We start from the raw sequence: 24,916 nt of genomic DNA, 5'->3' as shown, positions 1-24,916 counted from the left end.
TATCAAAAACTCACTTTGAATACTTGAATGCTCTATGTAAATATGTGACCCTAGGCACCTATTTATAGAGTTATGGAAAAGGATTTGGAATCCTATTAGGATACTAATTTATTTAATTATAATCCTACTAGGACTCTAATTAAATAAACTAAATCTTTTAGGATTAGATTTAAACATATGACAAATCCCGGTAGCTTTAGGATTCGAGTAGCACACAAACACACACGCACGCACAACAGCCCACGATGGGCGCCATGCGCGCGCGCGCAGCCCGCGAGCTCGCAGCCCACTGCCGCAAGCCCACACGCTGCCGTAGCCTTGGCGCGCGCTGGGCCTGCCTTGCGGTGGACCTGGCGCAGCCTTGGCTGGTGCGTTTGTGGCGCGCTGGCTTGCTGGGCGATGGCCCGGCTTCGTGCTGGGCCTTCGTCTGGCAGGCCTCGTCCGATGCTAATTCGTACGATACGCTTCCGATTAATTTCCCGATTCCGGAATTCATTTCCGATACGAACAATATTCAATATTTCCGATTCCGGAATCAATTTCCGTTTCGAACAAATATTTAATATTTCCGTTTCCGGAATTATTTTCCGATTCCGATAATATTTCCGATTCCGACAATATTTCCGATTCCGGCAATATTTCCATTTCCGATAATATTTTTCGATACGTACCATGTTTCCGTTTCCGGCAACATCTACGACTTGGATAATATTTATATTTCCGAGATCCATATTTCCGTTTCCGGCAATATCATCGTTTCCGGAGTATTCATTTCTTGCCTGTGACGATCTCAGCTCCCACTGAAACCAAGATCCGTCGATTCCGAATATCCATAGATGGAGTATTTAATGTCATTAAATACTTGATCCGTTTACGTACTATTTGTGTGACCCTACGGGTTCAGTCAAGAGTAAGCTGTGGATTAATATCATTAATTCCACTTGAACTGAAGCGGCCTCTAGCTAGGCATTCAGCTCACTTGATCTCACTGAATTATTAACTTTGTAATTAATACTGAACCGCATTTATTAGACTTAACATTGAATGCATACTTGGACCAAGGGCATTATTTCCTTCAGTCTCCCACTTGTCCTTAGGGACAAGTGTGCATTTCCTAATTCCTTTGTCGCTCGATGCTATCTTGAACATAAGGTAAGAGTTGTCATCCTTATTATGTCCAGAGGTGTTTCTCGGTTTCAGAGTTCAACTGATCAAATAAACAGATAATCGTAGCCTATGATTCATCCGAGCACGGCCATGCATTTCACAGTTTCTAGCTCTCCGAGTGGCCTTTTACAACTTTTAAGCATCACATCCCGATTTATGGGAGGACAATCCCAATCTTGCGATCTTGAGATTAGACTTCGTTTGATAGGTGATTACCTGAGCGTTGCCTTTATAGCCTCCTTTTACGGTGCGACGGTTGGTCAACGTCAAAGCAACCAGTTCTCAAACAAGTAATCTCAAATCACTCAGGTATTGAGGATTTAGTGTCTAATAATTTTAATGAAATTTACTTATGACAGATTTTCATCTCTTACAGTAAAGTTTCATAGGTCTTGTCCGATACTAGTCTTCCCAAAGTAAGTATCTATGCAAATGATTATGACATTGCCGATACCATGTCCACATAGTTCAAGAAACAGAACTACTAGTCATCTTGGATTCTAGTCGTCTAAAGTTTTCTATGCGTCCAATTTTATAGAAAACTCCGACTAGGGACCATTTTCAACCTTTGACATTCAAGTTCACTTGATAGACATTTCTTAGTCACAGGACTGGTCCTGACAGTCTATCTTGAATATATCGTCAAATTGAAGGGACTCATCATTTAATAAACCACAAATTAAATGGAAAAATGAATTCTTTTCATTTATTGTGAATGATTAACCAATAATGTTTTACAAATATTTAAACTCTAAAACTTTAAAACATTAAACAGGGTCATCAAAGCCATTCTCCAATATGCTTGATTCCCATAGCTGCAGTGTGCGAGTTGTGCTTCGCCTGCGGCAGAGGTTTAGTCAATGGATCTGATATGTTGTCATCAGTTCCAATCTTGTTTATCTCGACTTCTTTTCTTTCAACGAACTCTCGCAGAAGGTGAAATCTACGAAGTACATGCTTGACTCTCTGGTGGTGTCTAGGCTCCTTTGCCTGTGCAATAGCTCCGTTATTATCACAATACAGGGCTATTGGTCCTTTAATGGAGGGGACTACACCAAGTTCACCTATGAACTTCCTTAGCCATATAGCTTCCTTTGCTGCTTCATGTGCAGCAATGTACTCCGCTTCAGTTGTAGAATCCGCATTGGTGCTTTGCTTAGCACTTTTCCAGCTTACTGCACCCCCGTTGAGGCAGAAGACAAACCCAGACTGTGATCTGAAATCATCTTTGTCGGTTTGGAAACTTGCGTCCGTATAGCCTTTAACAATTAATTCATCATCTCCACCATAGACCAGGAATTCATCTTTGTGCCTTTTCAGGTACTTCAGAATATTCTTGGCAGCAGTCCAATGCGCCTCTCCTGGGTCTGACTGGTATCTGCTCGTAGCACTGAGTGCGTACGCAACATCCGGGCGTGTACATATCATAGCATACATTATTGAACCAATCAATGATGCATATGGAATCCCATTCATTCGTCTACGCTCATCAAGTGTTTTTGGGCACTGATTCTTGCTTAGAGTCATTCCATGAGACATGGGTAGGTAGCCTCGCTTGGAGTCCGCCATCTTGAACCTATCAAGCACCTTATTGATATAAGTGCTTTGACTAAGTCCAATCATCCTTTTAGATCTATCTCTGTAAATCTTGATGCCCAATATGTACTGTGCTTCTCCTAGATCTTTCATCGATAAACATTTCCCAAGCCAAATCTTGACAGAGTTCAACATAGGAATGTCATTTCCGATAAGTAATATGTCGTCGACATATAATACTAGGAAAGCAATTTTGCTCCCACTGACCTTCTTGTATACACAAGATTCGTCTGCGTTCTTGATGAAACCAAAGTCACTGACTGCTTCATCAAAACGTATATTCCAGCTCCTGGATGCCTGCTTCAATCCGTAGATTGACTTCTTTAGCTTGCATACCTTTTTAGCATTCTTTGGATCCTCAAAACCTTCAGGCTGTGTCATAAACACAGTTTCTGTTAAAACGCCGTTTAAGAAAGCAGTTTTGACATCCATCTGCCATATTTCGTAATCGTAATATGCAGCGATTTCTAACATTATCCGAATAGACTTTAGCATTGCAACTGGTGAAAAGGTTTCATCGTAATCCACACCGTGGACTTGCCTGTAACCTTTTGCAACCAATCTAGCTTTGAAAACTTCAAGTTTCCCATCTTTGTCCTTTTTCAGTTTGAAAACCCATTTGCTTCCAATGGCTTGGTAGCCATCTGGCAAATCGACCAAATCCCATACTTGGTTTTCAGACATGGAGTCTAATTCAGATTGCATGGCTTCTTGCCATTGCTTGGAGCTAGGGCTCGTCATAGCTTGTTTGTAAGTCGCAGGTTCATCACTTTCAAGTAATAGAACGTCATAGCTCTCGTTTGTCAAAATACCTAAGTACCTTTCCGGTTGAGATCTATATCTTTGCGATCTACGCGGGGTAACATTTCTAGTTTGACCATGATTCTCACCAGATTCTTCTAAAGATCTCTGAGTTTCATCCTGAATGTCATCTTGAGCATTCTCTAGAGTTTGTTGTTCGACTCGAATTTCTTCGAGGTCTACTTTTCTCCCACTTGTCATTTTGGAAATGTGATCTTTCTCCAAAAAGACACCATCTCGAGCAACAAACACCTTGTTCTCAGATGTATTGTAGAAGTAATACCCCTTTGTTTCCTTTGGATAGCCCACAAGGATACATTTGTCAGATTTTGGATGAAGTTTGTCTGAAATCAATCGTTTGACGTATACTTCACACCCCCAAATCTTCAGAAAAGACACATTTGGAGGCTTTCCAAACCATAATTCATATGGAGTCTTTTCGACAGCTTTAGACGGAGCTCTATTTATAGTGAGTGCAGCTGTATTTAGTGCATGTCCCCAAAATTCTAATGGAAGTCTGGCCTGACCCATCATTGACCTGACCATGTCTAGCAAGGTTCTGTTCCTCCGTTCCGACACATCGTTCCATTGTGGTGTTCCAGGAGGAGTCAATTCTGATAGAATTCCACATTCTTTCAGATGGTCATCAAATTCATAGCTCAGATATTCACCGCCTCTATCAGACCGCAGTGCCTTAATCTTCTTGCCTAATTGATTCTCTACTTCACTCTGAAATTCCTTGAATTTGTCAAAGGATTCTGACTTATGCTTCATTAGGTAGACATAACCATATCTACTGAAGTCATCAGTGAAAGTGATAAAGTAGCTGAAACCACCTCTAGCATTTGTACTCATTGGTCCACATACATCTGTATGGATTAAACCCAATAGTTCATTTGCTCTTTCTCCAACTTTAGAGAAAGGTTGCTTTGTCATTTTGCCAAGTAAACATGATTCGCATTTACCATAATCCTCTAAGTCAAATGGTTCTAGAATTCCTTCCTTTTGAAGTCTTTCTAAGCGTTTCAAGTTTATATGGCCTAATCGACAATGCCACAGATAGGTGAGATCTGAATCATCCTTTTTGGCCCTTTTGGTATTTATGTTATATACTTGTTTGTCGTGATCTAATAAATAAAGTCCATTGACTAATCTAGCAGATCCATAAAACATCTCTTTAAAATAAAACTAACAACTATTGTCTTTTATTAAAAAGGAAAATCCCTTAGCATCTAAGCAAGAAACTGAAATGATGTTTTTAGTAAGACTTGGAACATGGAAACATTCTTCCAGTTCCAAAACTAGCCCGGAGGGCAACGACAAATAGTAAGTTCCTACAGCTAATGCAGCAATCCGTGCTCCATTTCCCACTCGTAGGTCGACTTCACCCTTGCTTAACTTTCTACTTCTTCTTAGTCCCTGTGGATTGGAACATAAGTGTGAGCCACAACCTGTATCTAATACCCAAGAAGTTGAATTAGCAAGTATACAGTCTATAACGAAAATACCTGAAGATGGAACGACTGTTCCGTTCTTCTGATCTTCCTTTAGCTTCAAGCAATCTCTCTTCCAATGCCCCTTCTTCTTGCAGTAGAAGCATTCGGATTCAGAAGTGGGTTGACTGACCTTACTCTTTACAGATTTGGCGCCAGTTTGCTTAGTTGGGCTGGCCTTGTTGCCACCTTTCTTAGCATTCCTCTTCTTTCCAGATTTCTTGAACTTGCCCCCACGCACCATAAGCACATCCTGCTTATCACTTTTGAGCGTCTTTTCAGCGGTCTTCAGCATACCGTGAAGCTCAGTGAGCGTTTTGTCCAGACTATTCATACTGTAGTTCAGTTTGAACTGATCATACCCGCTATGAAGAGAATGGAGGATGGTGTCTATAGCCATTTCCTGAGAAAATTGCTGATCCAGCCGACTCATATTCTCAATGAGTCCAATCATTTTGAGAACATGTGGACTTACGGGCTCGCCTTTCTTAAGCTTGGTCTCAAGAATTTGCCTATGAGTCTCGAATCTTTCGACTCGAGCCAGATCTTGGAACATGTTCTTCAACTCACTGATGATTGTGAAAGCATCTGAGTTGATGAACGTTTTCTGCAGATCCGCACTCATGGTGGCGAGCATTAGACATTTCACATCCTTGTTGGCATCAATCCAACGATTGAGGGCTGCCTGAGTGACCCCGTCGCCTGCGGCTTCGGGCATCGCCTCTTCTAGGACATACTCCTTTTCTTCCTGCATAAGAACTATTTGCAAGTTCCTTTGCCAGTCAAGGAAGTTCTTCCCGTTCAACTTCTCCTTTTCGAGAATTGATCGAATGTTGAATGAATTGTTGTTTGCCATATTTAAAACTACAATTGAAAAGAATAAACAAATAAATAACCATTCACAGTTTCTCTTAATAAACTTAAATTCTAGCATACATGCATAATTCAATGTTTATTAAGCATTTTATTCAAGTTAGGTGTTCCGGCAGGTGTGAATAAAATGATTCCAAGATCCTAAAATCATTGAAGAACTAAGCACAGTTTGTCGACTTAATCCTAAAACATCTTAGGTAAGCAAAAGCCTTTTGCTAATAGTCTAGAAACTATTCTTGGTTGATAGGTACGTCTAAGAACTTATTAGGTAAACCTATCGATTTTTCCACGACATAAAAGGACTCCTTACTTATATCGTTGAGTTTCACCAAAACTAACATGTACTCACAATTATTTGTGTACCTTGCCCCTTTAGGACCAATAAGTAACACCTCGCTGAGCGAAAACTATTACTAGATTGATGTAAAGGATATCCAAGCAAGTGTATATTTTGGCATGGCACCTTTTAACTCAATTTTTAAGTTTGGAACTTAAGGCTCTTACTATGTTGGTTAGATTTTAAGTGAACTAAAATCCTTAATCATGCAACATAATCAAGCTTTTTGATCTCATGCATTTTAAGACATATTTAAAAGCAATAAATAACTTAAAACATGCATAAGATAAATGTGATCTAGTATGGCCCGACTTCATCTTGAAGCTTTAACTTCAAAGTCCGTCTTGAAAATCTCCATGGGAGGCACCATTTTCTTCAAATAGGATAAGCTACAATTAAAACTAATTACAACTATTTGATGGTACGCAGACCATATTTGAATTGAAAAACAACTTTGGTACTTTAGACCAATTACATTCAAATTAATGGTACGCAGACCATATTTTCTATCCTATTTGGGCCATACTAGTCACTTCATAACCTGCAAAACAGTACATATACAATATATACCATTCACCCATTCATTATCATGAATGGCCCACATAGCTGGTTAGTTAAAACACATTATGCATCACGTAAACATTTGCAGCAATTAATCAAGGGCACCAATAATCTACCAATTATTCAGTCCTTATTAATTCTAATCAAGTTGTTTTAACCTTAAGGATTTGTAGACCTAATCAAAAGTTTATGACTAAAAGGGCTCCCACTTAAACCAATAAATTCATATGCTTTACTAATTTTAAACATAAAAATGTATTTCTAGTCTAACCGGAAACATACAAATTTAATTAAAATTTAAAGCTCATATAAATTTATAATTGAATCCAAAAAGTTTAATTTAATTTCAGTCGTATTTAAATTAATTCATGATTTTAATTTTAGTAAAATAATTAGAATAAATCAAATTTATTATAATTACAATATTCAAAATTAAAATCCAAGAAAATAATTTAAATTATTAATTTTAAAATTAATTAAAATTACGTAAACTGAAATTTTCAAATTAAAATTTCAAAACGATCCAATCGCAACGCAACAACCCCACGCAACGCACGCCCATGGGCCACACGCACACAGCCATCGCTGGCCATGTGCGCGCAGCCCATGCGCTGCGTCGCATCGCTGCTGCTGCTCTCCTTCGCAAGGCATCACGCAAGCTGAGGCTCGCTGCGCGCGCCAGCACTCGATGCACGCGAGCCATCGCTCGCTGCGTTCGCTCGCCAGCGCTCGCTGCGCGCGCTCGCCAGCGCTCGCTTTATGCGGGCCATTGCTCTCTGCGCGCGCTTGCCAGCGCTCGATCCTGCGAGCCTCGCTTGCTGCGCAAGGCATCGACGCTGGGCGTAGCACTCGTGGCACGCGAGCTTGCGCTCGCTGCGCGCGAGGCTCCGCACGCTTGCGCGAGGTAGTGCACGCTGTGGCGCAGCTCGCTTGCTGCCCACACGCGACTGCTGTGCCTTGCTTTCGCCCTCGCCCATTCGTCCATTGCTCACAGCCCACGACACAAGGCAGGGCTGCTGCCTTGTGCTCGTGCACCATGGCCTTGCTCATTGCATTCGTGCCGCATGGGCGACGAGCTCCCTTGCTCGTCGTCACATGCCCGCACTATACAACACCCCTTAAGGGTAACACGTAGCGTCCATTGCTTTGTGCGTGCAAGTTATATGAGCGAATCGCATAAAATTTAAAAAATTTATATTTAAAATTAATGACAAATTAATAAATAATATTAATTTCATAATTTTAGGGCGAAAAAAACGAAAATTTATTATTCAATTGATTTCCGATTAACATGGATTCAAGTCTAGGTCATAAAAATTTAAAATTTAACATAAATTTACAATTTTTATGGTGGTTTTTAATCATAGGTATCTAATTAAATTATAATTAATTATGAAAATCAAATTAATTCTAAATTATTCTAATTTTCAACAAATTAATCATAATTACAAATTAGATTGCATAATTAACAAGGCTAGGCATTCAAACTTGTTAAACATATACAGTAGGTCAATCAAAAATTCAAGATTTATCAACAAGAATCGCAAATATTTAATTTAACATCTTAAATTTACGAAATTTTGCATTCGAAAAACTAAAACCTCCGAAAAGTCATAGTTAGGCTTCGAATTTTAGAATGCCTTTTACATGCGGAATTGACACAAAAATCACTCGATTTGGATGAGTAACGAAGAAACTGCCGAAAAATTGCGTACGTATAATTAAATAAACGCAATTTGCAATTAATTAACAATTACGAAAATTAATCACCCCTTTTAATTCTTGCAAATTTGTAATATTTAACCATGTTCATGCAATTTTAGATTATGAAAATAATAAGAGGCTCGTGATACCACTGTTAGGTTATGATACATATGACAATTCATAAATCATGCGGAAAAACCATAAAGCCAGGAAAACATATTATTTACACATAATCATTTAGCATAGTTTAGATGCATACTCTTTGTTGCGTGCCCTCCCTAGCTGCGCCCGAACCGAACAAGAACAAGTCTTTAGGACTCCAAGTGTCGTCCCTCCGTAGATAGTCCACAGCACGTCCGGATCCGCCTTAAGATTGACCAACTAGAATCGCCCTTAAGGTACTTAGAATTTTCGGCACTTTATAGGCAATTGTATGACTGAATTTTGCTCTCAAAAACTCACTTTGAATACTTGAATGCTCTATGTAAATATGTTACCCTAGGCACCTATTTATAGAGTTATGGAAAAGGATTTGGAATCCTATTAGGATACTAATTTATTTAATTATAATCCTACTAGGACTCTAATTAAATAAACTAAATCTTTTAGGATTAGATTTAATCATATGACAAATCCCGGTAGCTTTAGGATTCGAGTAGCACACAAACACACACGCATGCACAACAGCCCACGAGGGGCGCCATGCGCGCGCGCGCAGCCCGCGAGCTCGCAGCCCACTGCCGCAAGCCCACAAGCTGCCGTAGCCTTGGCGCGCGCTGGGCCTGGCGCAGCCTTGGCTGGTGCGTTTGTGGCGCGCTGGCTTGCTGGGCGATGGCCCGACTTCGTGCTGGGCCTTCGTCTGGCAGGCCTCGTCCGATGCTAATTCGTACGATACGCTTCCGATTAATTTCCCGATTCCGGAATTCATTTCCGATACGAACAATATTCAATATTTCCGATTCCGGAATCAATTTCCGTTTCGAACAAATATTTAATATTTCCGTTTCCGGAATTATTTTCCGATTCCGATAATATTTCCGATTCTGACAATATTTCCGTTTCCGGCAATATTTCCGATTCCGGCAATATTTCCATTTCCGATAATATTTTCCGATACGTACCATGTTTCCGTTTCCGGCAACATCTACGACTTGGATAATATTTATATTTCCGATACGATCCATATTTCCGTTTCCGGCAATATCATCGTTTCCGGAGTATTCATTTCTTGCCTGTGACGATCTCAGCTCCCACTGAAACCAAGATCCGTCGATTCCGAATATCCATAGATGGAGTATTTAATGTCATTAAATTCTTGATCCGTTTACGTACTATTTGTGTGACCCTACGGGTTCAGTCAAGAGTAAGCTGTGGATTAATATCATTAATTCCACTTGAACTGAAGCGGCCTCTAGCTAGGCATTCAGCTCACTTGATCTCACTGAATTATTAACTTGTTCATTAATACTGAACCGCATTTATTAGACTTAACATTGAATGCATACTTGGACCAAGGGCATTATTTCCTTCAAGAAACACCTATGAATCCTTGCATCGAACGAAGTAATAAGCCGTGCAAACCCACGCAGAAGGTGCTACACTTGTTCGAGCACCTGAACGATTCAGCATGATGAAGTACTCCAAGTAATGATATCCCAACACTTGGAGGAATGTTCTAAGACACGCCGTTAGGCCACACAAGCCTGCGTTGCACCATAATCCCACAGTACAAGTCTAAAAAAGGGTAAGGCACATTGCACTAATGCAAGCACGACCAAGAGTAAGAGGCAAAGACTACTTATCGCCCAAATGCAAGCCACACGACTTCTACATTAAGGATTAAAGGTAGCAAAACATTACCTACCACGGAAGGGATAGCTCGCACCTACACGAGCGAAACCCCAGGGCATCTGTCTCGAAAGAACCTACAAAATCGTACGCCAAAAAGAAGCATCCCAACATGCATACTTGGGGGCTCCAAGCTACGAAACAACCATAACAAAATAAAAAATCTCGAAGCAAATGTTTGAACAATCGAAAGGGCACGATGTTTGAGCCCACTTCATGAATGGACCTGACCCCTATCAAGCTTCTAAGCAAACTATTCAAAATCAGTCATTGCTCAAAAAAAAAATGATTCAAGCAAACTGATTGATGGACCGCACACAACGGCCATTCTATGAACGCTCCTTCGCACATACATATCATCATTCACGAACACGTTCAAAAAAAATAAGAGCGATCAAAGTCTTACACCTCAAGATATGTTCCTCGGGCCATATAGACTCGCCCGACTATTGCAATAACTGAACACCTTAAGAGCAACAGTTCCTTAAAATAATCGCCCCAAAGCGACAAGCACCGTAGTCCACCAATCGGCTACGGCTTCTCAAGAAAATCATCACGTTCTAAAAACAAAGAAAAAACAAAAGAAAAGAGAATACATAGAACTTCCAAGTGAAATAAACGAATGAACAAGAGGCCAACTGTGTCATCAAAATACCAGCCCAAACAACACTTTCAACGCCCCACCTGGGCGTGAATTATTTCAACGCCCAGGCCTGGGCGCCGAAAATGATCACAGACCCAAAAAAAAACAGCTCTGACATCTATAGGGCCCTGCCATATTCATTCGACTTTAAAATTGCCGAAAGCCGCACTCCACGGCTTCGCTAAAGTAGCACACTACTATGGAAGGTCGCTCGCACATACGAGCATGACCCCAAACATGATTACAAGATACAAAAAACAACCGACGAGCCCCAAAGCTTGGGGGCTCGCAAAAATGGACTCCAACAAGGAGCGCGCAATCAAAATCACATTCCCAGACTGCGCCACACACCATATCATCTTTGGATATCTCAAAAAAAGTATATTGTTAAACAAAAATATACACAGTGTGGACCCACTTATAGGACACATCTAATCAGGAAATTTTACGACCCACCAACAGGTTGTAATCACAAAAGCCCTTCTACATAGGCAAAATAAGAAATTCAAAATGGGCTCGCCCACCCTCAGCGGGCGGGGTCTGCGTCACTAGCCGCGCAGGTCCTCAGTTTTCGAAAAATAAAGTCTTCAAATTTAAAATAGGCTCGCCATCTTCAGCCGGCGGGGTCTACGGCGCAAACCACGTAGGTCCTTATTTTCAAAAAAAAAAAAACAAAAAAACAAAATAAAATTTCAAAACAGATTCGTCCACTTCTATCGGACGGGGCGTCCACCCTCAGCGGACAGGTTCGCCATCTTCAGCCGGCGGGGTCTACGTCACAAACCGCGTAGGTCCTTATTTTCAAAAAAACATCAAAACAGATTCGTCCACTTCTATCGGACGGGGAGTCCACCCTCAGCGGACAAGCTCGCCCACCTTCAGCGGGCGGGGTCTGCGTCACTAACAGCGCAGGTCCTTAGTCGCTGCAGCGAAAACTTTTATCGGTTTTCCCTTTTTCCGAAAATTAAAGGATCGGTTTTCCCTTTTTCCGAAAATTAAAGGATCGGTTTTCGCTTTTTCCGAAAATTAAAGGATTGGTTTTCCCTTTTTCCAAAAATTAAAGGATTGGTTTTTCGTTTTTCCAAAAAAGAACGATATACTGGATTTTCCTTCGTTTTACGTCCTATAAAAACAAGGGGGTTTTCTCGTTTAGCTAGCCCTGAAATGAGAATCTTTAAAAACGTTTTACCTCGTGATTTGGCTTGGCCAGGCCAAATTACACTTTACAGCTTTTATTTCGAAAACATTTGTAGCTACTCCCAATGACAAAGTGAGGGAGTTTCTACGCATCTTTAGATCCTTCCAATGACAAAGTGAGGAAGTTTCTATACTATCAGTTGACAAATCCCAATGACACGTGAGGGATATGTCGACACTTCAAGTGATGACCCTTGAGTCAAATGTTATCACTCGGGGGCTCGTGAGACCCTCGCAAAACAGGTCACATACACCAGGGCTTGTGTGACGCACTCCGTCTAATACTTTGACCATCGTCTTACTCCAAGACTCAGTCAAAGTGGGGGCTAACTGTAGACACCTACTTTTGTCCCCGTTCCCGCAAGGGAAAGGTTCGATGATGAAAGCATAAAAACTACACTTGACAACGCATCTCCTATAAAATAAACGAATCTCGATTCCCCATTTCATTTCACCCGAAACCTGCTATTTATGGAAACCTGCTAAAAATAGTAACTGCCGTAAAAAGTAGCTTCTAAGAGTGGCAAATCATAAAAGATAGAAACCTGTCAGAATTAGGTATTGCATTCCAACATAAATCCTAAATGAGATAGAAAACTGCGAGAATCCTATTCCTAATATGATTCGGAAATAAGAGTTACGTAATAATCGAAATCTTAACGAGCCTAGAGTTCGTAACGGGCCCAGACGCATTCCGTCACAAAATTGATACGCGCTAAAAGACTCGAATTAATCTCAAACTCTACGGATTTCAGGAATCCGAATCTGACAAAGAATTCGGCCCAGACATCACTTTCAATGCCCAGAGCTGGGCGCCGAAATCTTTGACGCCCAGCCCTGGGCGCTGAAATTGCATGGATCTCTATTTTCAACGCCCAGCCCTGGGCGCCAAAATCTTTGACGCCCAGAGCTGGGCGCCGAAATTACCTGGGACGTGTTTTTTCCTAATTCTTTGCGGATTAGAAGTCTGCAATTCTATCTTTCCACGAACTCTTCCCTATAAATAGGCCCCTAGTTTCAACGTGAAAGAACACACAACAACACATAACATATTCTGAGTATTGACTCTAAACCCCTTAGCCTAAGCCTCTCGCTGCGAAACTGTTCACGCGTCCTGTCGCAATCGATCCATAAATCGAACAGAACGTATCCTATCCCATAATTGAGATTCGTTAAATAAAAAGGAGAAATAGCAAAGTCAAAGTGGTTAGTTTTCTGAGAACCGTGACGCACCTCTCAAGGGTGCGTCGTAATGTGTCCCTTTTCGATGATTTAACTGCTTTCCTCGCCCTTTTTATGAACTGTTAAACTAACCTAATATGATTGTTCTATCACGCCTAACAAATATAATATTTTTGGGAAATCGGATTATCATGCTAGGTCCCTTAATGCTATTTAAAACAGATAATCACGATCGAATTAGTGTTATATGTTGCATATTGCTAAAATCAATTCAGATTAGTTTAATAGTTAACGCATGTCCCTTCAATTATTTATGCTGAGCTAGTAAGGATATCCTGCCTCTGGAGTTATCGACGAGCGAATTACTCCTCTCGGTAGTTATAGTCCCCCGAACCCTCAATCTCTACCTTGCGGGTGTATATTGAGAGATCCCCACACCAGGGATCACAAGGGAACCTACGGCCGTCGTGGTCAAACATAATTGCACTCCCTTTATGTCACGATAACCGGGTTTTGTCAGTTTTTCTCATTGTCGTTAAAAACTGAATGGCGACTCCTATATTACTAGTCAATTGGGTGTATACTCACAGGAAATCCAATTACACTTGATTGAATAAAAAGAATCGTCACACCCACGAGGGACAAGGTCATGCATTAGCCTCGCGCTTTTTCGACCCCCTCACAGGTGGCGAGCTCGTCAATAGTAGCTTTTCCCCTATATGTTAAGTCATTGCATCGTAATTGTGTGATTAGCCTTTATCCTTCCCCGATTACCCTAGTCTATCCCCAATTCCCTGACGCTTTCCTTTATTTGCAAAAACTTGTTTGATAGCTTAGAATTGTAGTCGATAATTAAAATTCAAACTCCGTCCTAAACTAGCTTAACAATTGAACTCACTTCACTCCGTTTCCTTAGGACGATCCCTATGCTTGCCGCTATAGCTCATATAGCCGGTTAGTTAGGTGTTTATAAATTTGTTTGATAAAGGTGTATTCATTCAATGACGGAAAATACCTCTATCAAAATGGCGCCGTTGCCGGGGAACGGCTGTTGTTTTTGAGTTAAGTTGAGTCTAGTTTAACCATAGAAAATACAAAAAATATTTCATTCTTGCTTTAGTTTTTCCTTTGCATTGCTCACGGTTTGTTTGAGTTTTGTATGCAAGATAGGGGTCGAACTCATCATAGGCCTCTCTACCCTCTCGACCTAGAGTTGGAGAGGACTTTGCGAAGCTTGAGGCGTATCCGAACCCGTTCGTTGAGCTACAATAGATTCGAAACCTTGAGTGAAGCTACGGAACGAGAGTCAACAAGTCCAACCATTGGGATAATGGCTCTTCCGGTTAAGAACCTTGGAATTCCGGGAGCCTTTGAGGCGACTTGTGGCATTCAAGCACCGACTACCAATTCAAACAATTTTGAGATAAATCCCGCATTGATTAATTTGGTGCAAAGTCATCCATTTTGCGGAAAGAGTGGCGAATCACCGCATGAACACTTGAAACAATTTGAGCACTATTGTGATACCATTAAGCACAATGGAGTGACTTCGGATTACATAAGGTTGACGCTATTCCGTTTCTCCCTCTTGGAGCGTACTAGTGATTGTCTTGACAAGGAGGTCAAGCCAAACACACTTCGGACTTGGAATGAAGTGACAAGTGCGTTCTTGAGCAAGTTCTATTCGCACGGGAAGACGGCGGAGTATCGTCATAAGATCCCATAATTTGAGAAAAAGCGGGATGAGTCTCTATTTGAGGCTTGGGATCGGTTCAAGGAATACCAAAGGGAGTGCCCTCATCACGGGATTCCTAAATGGCTCCTCTTACAAACTTTCTACTTGGGATTGAGCCCTACCTCCAAAACAAGTCTTGATGCCGGGGAGGGTGGTCCTATTATGAACAAGACGGAGGACCAAATAGAGGAGATCATAGAGGATGTCGTGCAAAAATACCAAGCATGGTATGTAGGAACAAGGAGCTATGATGGCAAGAGTAGAGGTGATGATGGTAAAGGGTCGATTTATGCAATTGAGCAAGCGCGCATCATTGAGAAGCTTAGCTCAAGGTTAGAGAAGCTTGAGAGCACTCCAAGTCAACCTCTATCACCATCAACAATTCCTCCACCGTCGGCTACTCTTCTCACTAAGGGGAAGAGCAAGGTGAGTTCCTACAACACTATGCCATTAGATACATCATTTGTGAAAATTGTCATGAGTATGGGCATTTCCCTAACATGTGTCCTTTAGCGCATAATGTTTCATATGTGGATTATGGCCCTTCTTATGAAGGAGATTTAGATGTGGAATATGCCTATGCTATGAATGAGAGGCCTAGATATGATGGCCCCCCGAATCAAAATTTTAATAGGCAAGCACCTAGAGGCCCCCCAATGCATGAATCCTACCAAGGCTTCGGCCAAGGAGGTGGGTATGATAGTCAAGGCCGAGGTAACTATAGGGCGCAAGGCTATCAAGGCCAAGCACCCTATGGTCAATGTCACGGTCTTGGCAATCAAACTCAATACAATAAAGGTAGTTATAACCCTAACCATCAAGGTGGAAGGGGTTACAACTATCCTTATGGTCAATATAGGGGTGCCTCTAGTGGGGGCTATCCGTCGAACCCGGGAGGACAATATGGTGTTTCTCAATTCCCTCCTCCCGGATTCAATGGGCCAAGGACCTAAGGCAATCAATACCCACAAAACCCTATGGGTTATGGAAATACACCTCCACCACTCCCGCCTCTCAAGTCTAACCTTGAGGCTCTTATGGAGTCGTTCATGGGGGCGCAAGCCAAGAAAAATGTTGAGTTTGAGGATGGATTCAAGCAATCCAACACTCATTTGAAAATGATCGAAACCCAACTAGCACAACTTGCTAGTACCATCAAAGAACAACAAGTGCATACTAGTCTCCCACCCCAAGGTCAAGCTCCTAGGAAAATGAATGCCATTATGACAAGGAGTGGGAAGATTCTAGATGGTGGTGCTAAAGCTATTAAGGTTTCCGAGTCACAAGGGAAAGATCAAAATGGGATCGTTGAGTCGAATGACGATGATGCGGTAGAAGAGGAGCCTCACATAGATGATGTGAATGATGCTCCAAATCCAAAAGAGGCTACTCTTCTACCTCTCCCCACTCCTAAACTTCCCTACCCCCAAAGTTTTATAAGGCATAAGTTGGATATTCAATTCTCGAAATTCCTAGAAGTTTTTAGGAAATTGCACATCACCATTCCCTTTACGGACGCATTGAAGCAAATGCCAACCTACTCAATATTTCTTAAGGAAATTTTGAGTGGGAAGAGAGATTGCGACATAAAGCAAACGGTGAATTTGACCAAGAATTGTAGCGCAATCATTCTTAATCAAATGCCCCCCAAACTCAAGGATCCGGGAAGTTTTTCTATCCCATGTGCTATTAAAGCCCTTGGGATTGGGAATGCCCTATGTGACCTAGGGGCTAGTGTGAGTTTGATGCCATATTCGGTATTCACTACACATTACATTGGAGAGTTGGTTCCTACCAATATCACACTTCAACTTGCCGACCGATCGGTCAAATATCCAATCGGCAAGGTTGAAGATGTGCCATTGCGAGTAGGCAAGTTCGTCATCCCCGTGGATTTTGTGGTGCTCGATATTGATGAGGACGCTCATGTCCCAATCATTCTCGGGAGACCATTTTTGGCCACGGCGGGGGCTATTATAGATGTTAAACAAGGAGTGATCACACTTAAGGTGGGCAAGGATAGTCTTACATTTGACTTGACTAACACTATGCACTATCCTAGCTCTCTTAGTAAGGATTTCTTCTTTGTGGACTCCCTAGAACCCCTCGTTCATGATATGCACGAGCATTTGCTCGTTTCTAATGATCTACTTGAGCTTGCTCTTTTGAACAAGGTAGGTGTAGGAGATGTAGGTGTGGAAGCGACACAATACAAGGAGCAATTGAACACCACCACACTTGGTGAGGAATGTTGCGTTTTGCTTGACCGGGAGGACATCCTTGATGATCTTAAGCAACGTGATGGTAAGGAAGCTCCCAAGGTTGAGCTCAAGGCTCTACCTTCGAGCTTGAGGTATGTTTTCCTTGGTCCCAACTCTTCCAATCCCGTTATTGTTAATGCTAGTCTTGATGATGAGCAAGTCCTTAAGCTCGTCCAAGTTTTGAGGAGGCATCAAAGTGCTTTGGGGTATACCATTGATGATTTGAAAGGCATAAGCCCGACACTTTTCATGCACCACATCGAGCTTGAGGACAATGCCATCCCACATCGGGAAAGACAACGCAAGCTTAATCCACCAATGGGTGAGGTGGTTAAGAAAGAAATTTTCAAGCTCTTGGCGGCCGGGATCATCTATCCTATTTCCAATAGTAGATGGGTGTCCCCGGTCCATGTTGTCCCCAAGAAAGGTGGGATGACGGTAGTAAAAAATGCACAAGGCGAGCTTATTTCCACCCGGACAGTGACCGGGTGGCGTATGTGCATTGACTATCGTCAACTCTATCTTTCCACCAAGAAAGATCACTTTCCCTTGCCATTTATTGATCAAATGCTCGAACGACTAACCAAACACAAGTATTTTAGCTTTCTTGATGGCTATTCCGGGTTCTTTCAAATCCCCATAAACCCGGAAGACCAAGAGAAAACTACATTTACTTGCCCTTACGGGACATTTGCCTATAGGAGGATGCCATTCAGGCTTTGCAATGCCCCGGGGACGTTCCAAAGATGCATGATGAGTGTTTTTGGTGACATGCTCGAGGAGGAAATGAAAGTTTTCATGGACGACTTTTCGGTGGGTGGTGCCACCTATGATAAGTGCCTCGTCAACCTTGAAAAGTGTCTAGAGAGGTGTGAGAAGGTTCAATCAGTGCTTAATTGGAAAAAATTTCACTTCATGGTGCAAGAAGGGATTGTACTAGGGCATAAGGTCTCACACCTTGGTATTGAGGTGGATAGGGCAAAAATTGAGTTTATTGAGAAGCTCCCTCCCCCGGTTAATGTTAAGGGGATCCGCTTCTTTCTTGGGCATGCCGGCTTTTATAGGAGATTCATTAAGGGTTTCTCGTTGATTGCTAGACCCCTTACCAATTTCCTTCAAAAGGAGTGTGATTTCCAATTCGATGCCGCATGCCTCAAAGCTTTGAACACACTCAAGCACGCCATAGTTTCCACTCCTATTGTGCAAGCCCCCGATTTGTCCCTTCCTTTTGAATTGATGTGTGATGCTAGCGACTATTCGGTGTGTGATGTCCTAGGCCAAAGGAAAGATAAGAAGCTCCATGTGATATATTACATGTCCGAAACTCTCAACCAAGCCCAATCCAACTACACTACCACCGAAAAGGAGTTTCTTGCCATTGTACATGCCTTTGAGAAATTTCGGACGTATTTGGTGGGTTCAAAGACTATTGTGTATACGGACCATGCAGAAATCCGATATATCATGGCAAAGAAGGAGGCCAAGCCTAGATTAATTCGTTGGGTGCTCCTCCTCCAAGAGTTTGACATCGAGATTCGTGATAAAAAAGGAGCCAAGAATGTGGTAGCCGATCATCTCTCTGGCTAGAACTTGGGGATGGAGCCAAGGATGATCTTCCGATTGAGGATGCTTTGCGCGATGATACCTTGTACATGGTAGAGATCTCCCCACTTCCTTGGTTCGTTGATATTGTGAATTACTTGACTTGTGGGGTGATCCCCGAAGATCTTTCTACCCAACAACGCCGGAAGTTGAAGTATGATGCTCGGCGCTATGTTTGGGATGATCCCGTCTTGTTGAGGAGGTGCCCGGATGGTCTATTGAGGGATGTGTTCTGAATGAGGAATTTGCTAATGTTCTCCATATGTGCCACTCTTCCCCTTGTGGTGGGCATATGGGAGGTGATAAAACCGCCTCCAAGGTCCTTCAAAGTATGTTGTGGTGGCCCACTCTTTTCCGGGATTCTTGGTCCTTTGTTAAATCTTGTGATCGTTGTCAACGAACGGGGAATGTGTCTAAGAGGCAAGAGATGCCCCAATCTTGCATTCTTGAGCTTGAAGTGTTTGATGTTTGGGGCATTGACTTCATGGGCCTCTTTCCTTCCTCCTACGGCAATTTGTACATCTTAGTGGCCGTAGACTATGTGTCCAAATAGGCGGAAGCAATCGCCTCACCCACACAATTATCATAAGGTAGTGATTTCCCTTTTCAAGAAGATTGTTTTCCCCCGTTTTGGTGTCCCTAGGGCGGTTATAAGTGATGGAGGATCCCACTTTGCTCATGGGAAGTTCAAGGCCCTTTTGAAGAAATATGGTGTGCATCACAAAATAGGTTTTGGGTATCACCCTCAAACAAGTGGCCAAGTTGAAGTGACTAATCGAGAAATCAAGTCCATCCTTGAGAAGACGGTTGCCAAGAACCGAAAGGATTGGGCAATCAAGCTCGATGATGCACTATGGGCTTATAGGACGGCTTTCAAGACCCCAATTGGGATGACCCCGTACAAGCTTGTGTATGGTAAAAATTGCCATTTGCCGGTTGAATTGGAGCATCGGGCTATGCGGGCCATTAAAACATTGAATTTCGAACTTTCTTGTGCGGGTGAGCGGCGTTTACTTGACTTACATGAGCTTGAAGATCTAAGAATGAATGCATAGGACTCGGCAAGTATCTACAAGGCTCGTTCTAAGCAATATCACGACTCCCGTATTTAGAAAAGAGAGTTCAAAGAGGGAGAGAAAGTCCTCCTCTATAATTCTCGTTTGAAGTTATTCCCGGGTAAGCTCAAGTCCCGGTGGAGTTGCCCATTTGATGTTGTGAGAGTGTTCCCTCATGGTGCAATTGAGATTCGGGGAGAAGATTCCGGCCCCTTCAAGGTTAATGGTCATAGGCTCACGCACTATTATGTGGGTGACTCTCTTAGTTCGTTTGCTATCATTGACCTACAAAACCCCCCATGAATTGGGGGGGACCGTCAAGATAGTGACGTTAAAAAAGCGCTTCCGGGAGGCACCCCGCGGGTTTTGTGCATATTTTTGTGTGTTTCTTTGGTGTGGGTTCACATTTTCCACCATTGCCTTGCTCGTTGACCTTTTGGTGAGTTTGTTTGGTTTTCCGGTTCTTTGCGGGACTTGCTCCCACGGCATCTCCGGTAATATCCTTCTATCTCACATGCATTCTATGGGACGGGCATATTTCTTGTGGGGCATTTGGTTGGATGGGTAGATGTGCCCCTCCTTGTTTTATTTTAGGCCTTGAGGACATGGCCTAATTCAAGCTTGGGGGGAGTTTGATTTGTGTGGTTACTTTGTGATTGCTCATGCCAATGAAATCATGCATTTTGTGTGCTATGTATATACTTTTAATGCTTTCTTTTCTCAGTTTCTTTGATTTTAGTTTGTTTTTTTTTCTTTTTGCTTCCTTTTAGTTTCCTTATTTTCATTTCTTTTCTTTTCTTCCTTTTTCTTCATTTTTCTTTCCTTTTTCTTTGTTTTCCTTTCCTTTTGTCAAGGCAAGTTTTTCTAGTTTTTAGGCATTATTCTTGATTTGGGCATAATAAAAATGGAACTTGTAGGTTAGAATGCTTTTATTCCTAATTGGTAGATGTGTGCACGGTTTTCAATGTATTGGTTCGAGTCTAGGATTTAGGTGTTAAGAAAGTTGGTTAGAACTTTGGGTAGCATGAGTCTTGAACCCTTGGTTTGTGGTAAGACGGCGTCGATCTTTCTAGTGACTTGAAACCGGAGAGGGTAGTATTTTCTCCCATTTGTGAGATTCATGTTCATTTTAGCCCATACACATGTATAGATATATTGAGTGGCATGGATCCTTGGCATTAACTTTCTCATATCCCGAATTTGACTTGTTCCTTCCCGAGACCGCGACCGAACTACTTTAGGGGACGATAGAGGCATTTCTTTCGGTGACTATTTTTCTTTTTAGTTTAGGACTTTATTTTCTATTTTTCTCATATATTTTTATTTGCACTTTCCCCCTTGCTAGCCATTTGAGCCTTGCCCCTTCATTTCTTATAAGCTCATTACAAGCCTATTAGCCTTTGTTTTATTTTCACCCTTAGAAGTGATAGTGAAGCTTTGAGTTATTGTGCTTGATGGTTTTGAATGATTATGCAATAATGAGGAATGATTGATATTGGTTAGAATGGAAAAGTTTGGGAAATATGTTGTATATAGTGAATAAATAAGCAAAAACAAAAAAAAGAGAAAGAAAAGTTTTGAAAAAGCCAAAAAAAGAGAAAAACAAGGCAATGAGAAATGTTTCAATTGAAACACAAAAAAAAAAGAGAAAATCAAATCAAGAAAAGTTCAAAAAGAGTTGTAGTTTAGTCTTGTTGTTGAGTAAGCTTGGGGGTGCCCCAAATAAGTGGTATGAGTTTGTTTTGGTTTGATTTGCTTGATTAAATTTCATTTCGCGCTTCACTTTAGGATTGAGCACCAATTTCCAAATTTGTTCCACGCCCTACCCCTAGCCTATACGATACACCCCAAAAAGTCCTCTTGACCCTTTTGAGTTGAGTCATTGTCGGTGGAGGGAGGATTTGGTCAAATTTATTGAATGGGATTGTCATGCTAAGATGTCGAGTAACCTTCTCCCCCCCCTTGCAATTCTTGTCTTCCGGCGCCTTCGCGACGTCATGAGAAGCTATTCTTAAGGGTGGATGGGATCTAGAGATTTGACGCGGTAAGATCGGTTGAAGGGGAATTGATAAGTGCAAACCCTTAGTTCTCTTTGCTTCACACTTGAATCCTTCACTCGACTTAGGACATTGGTTAGCGTGCATTCGTTTATTGGTTAGTAATATTAGCATTCTTTTGTTCTCGTTCCATAATAAAGGCCATTTTCTTGAATTTTGTAGTTTTATTTTTCTTTCTTTCTATTCTTTTCCTTTCTTTTCTTTTCTTTTCTTTTCTTTTCTTTTTCTTTTCTTTCCTTTTTCTTGGTTTGTTTTCCTTTTAGGTCTTGCCTTGATTGTGTTTTTGGAAGAGTTATGGGTGGTTCTCTTTGGAAACCCTTGCGAGATCCCACTCGCCCTCATGAGCGATTGTGGGGTTTAAAGAGCTTGTTGCATGCGCTTAAATGCAACCGTGATTCCTACGAAAGTGAGTTAGGTTGTTTAATCTTGTAGTTCTTATATTTGTAGTTTTTAGAATCTGAATAATTTCTCATTCTTCCCTATTTCGTGCTTAGTCTGCTAGAGACTAGAAAACGCCTAGCTCGGGGGAGTTTGATGAGCGACATTTATGTCGCTCCTAGCTTAGGTTTTCGTATTAGTTTTATTATAATTTTCGTAGTTTTAATAGTTTTTTTTTATAGCATTTTTATTTTTTCTTTCCATCTTGTGCATTATAGGTAAATCTTGTGGAAAATGATGAAAAACCAAGTAGAATGGAGCAAAAAACAGAGTTGTGCGACCGAACATAAGTCATGTGCGCCCGAACAGTGAAGAAGAGGTGGACTCAAGGAAGATGCAGATTTGTGCAATCGAACGACTCTTTGTGTTCGATCACACAAGAACCCCTTGTGCGGTCGTGCTCTGTACCACGATCGCACAAAATGGAATTTTGAGGCAGAATGTCCCCAATTTTGGTGTTCGACCGCACAGAATTTTCATTCGCCCGCACAAGAATTTTGTGCGCTCACACAATTTTACTGCGGGACTACATTAAAGATCTTGGGAAAATTGGCTAAGTCAGGTCTGTTCGATCGCACAGAATTTCTGTGCGGTCGAACATGACGAAGGAAGTTGATCTTCGCTCTATTTGCTCGCACAAAAGTTATGTGTGCCCACACGAGCTTCCTCTGTTCCATCGCACAGAGGGTCTGTGCGACCGAACAACGACGCTGGCTGTGTTAATTTGAATTTTAGCTTCTATTTGGGGAAACATATAAATAGCTTTTTCGATTATTTTTCAAGAACAATTCATTTTAGAGTTTCCAAATTAGTTTTCAGAATATTAGAGAGAGTGTATGCGGGTATTTTTTCGTACTTGCCTTTTTTTTCCCTACCTACGGGGCGGTGTTAGGACCTTTGTATTTTTTTACTTTGAAGGAGTCGCCACCAAACATTGTTTAGGGTCTGGTTTGGAAAGACCAAAAAGATGACTTTATTAGAATAAGGCTTTGAATCTTCAAAACGGATGGGTGAGATCCGGGCAAGGGAACGAGATGTTTATTCCGCGAGCTTTAGAAATAATTCAAGTGCGTGACACAACATTTTCGAAAACACCCTAGTTTAGACTATGTGGGTTTGAATTTAGAACAAATAGAATTTCTACTTTGTATTGTGGCCACTTTTCTTTAAAGTTAATTTAAGGGAACTTAAGATCGGTTTGTCCAAGAAATTATCTTTGTTAAGCGTGGTATAACCTTGTATTTTGTTGAATTTAGCATGTGAGGTGATGAAAGCGATAAGCAAGTAAAGTAACATCACAATTGAAAATAAGTTTCCCATCGAGGTACCCATGCAAACTCCCGTGGGAGATTAGTCCACTCGCCGAAGGCAGTGGGAACTCCTCGTAGTAGAACAAAAAAAACAATTGAAAAAATAAGTGCGGAATTAGTAAAATACAAGACCCTCTAGAAATGGACTAGGAAGTAGAACCACATTGCCTAGAAGGACTAGGCAAGTAAAGTTGCATAATTGAAAGTGCGGAATTGAAATGCGGAATTGAAATTGCAATATTGAAAGGTGCGGAATTGCATGGTGCATAATTGAAATTGCGGAATTGAAATTGCAATATTGAAATTGAACTTAAGCACATGAGATCCGAACGCCAAATGGCTACATAAAAATAAGTGCGTCCGACACGGATTCAAAGCTAACAAAATCTCAACTTTAGGATGAATTGTTCACCCAAAGTATCCTAGATTTTGCACATAGAACTTGAACTTGAAAGGTTTGAAACTTGAAATTAATATTGAACTTGAAATGTTGAACTTTGAAATATTGAACTTGAACTTGAAACTTTGAACTTGAACTTGAAACTTTGAACTTAAGAGTCTTGAATCTCAAAGATCGGACCTTTTAATGTTGAAAAGGCTTAATCTTTGATGTGCTCTTACTTTGAAATAATCCTACACTACTACAAAACGCGTTGTTTTTCGACGCTTTTCAGCCAAATTTTCGACGTCAATGAGGGTCGAGAAATATTTTCTCGACGCTGCCAGACAGCGTCGAGAATTTGGCCGTGGAAAATTTCTCGACGCTCTATTTCGTCGAGAATCTCGACGGGTTTTGTTGTCTAAAATTGGATGTCGATGCTTCCCCGCGTCGAGAATATCGATGCTATTTGCCGTAGTAATGTATTATCTTGACGCCTTCCTGCGTCCTAAATATTTTCGTGGGTTAAGTTTAACATTTTGCGGGAAATCGTTTATGATGACGAAGAGCGTCGAGATTTAGTTTTCAATTTTTTTTTACGAAGCAAATACAATCTTACACTTAAAATCATACACAACTATATTATAGCTAGCAAAATTGAAATGACGAGATGTCAA

At 41.4% G+C, this 24,916-nt stretch overlaps 1 non-coding gene across 1 annotated transcript; it reads right to left on the bottom strand.

Moving 5' to 3' along the window:
* Window positions 1–15,105: 15,105 nt before the first annotated feature.
* Window positions 15,106–15,211, bottom strand: LOC130471009 (small nucleolar RNA R71). The gene has a single exon (XR_008931710.1). It is a non-coding gene; the product is annotated as a small nucleolar RNA R71 (small nucleolar RNA).
* Between the last annotated feature and the right edge of the window lie 9,705 nt (window positions 15,212–24,916).

The sequence above is a fragment of the Spinacia oleracea genome, chromosome 3, assembly GCF_020520425.1.
Source record: "Spinacia oleracea cultivar Varoflay chromosome 3, BTI_SOV_V1, whole genome shotgun sequence".
In the NCBI taxonomy this organism is placed as follows: Eukaryota; Viridiplantae; Streptophyta; class Magnoliopsida; order Caryophyllales; family Amaranthaceae; genus Spinacia; species Spinacia oleracea.
The sequence above is the reverse complement of the archived record's forward strand: the minus strand, read 5'-3'. Positions and strand labels throughout refer to the sequence as shown.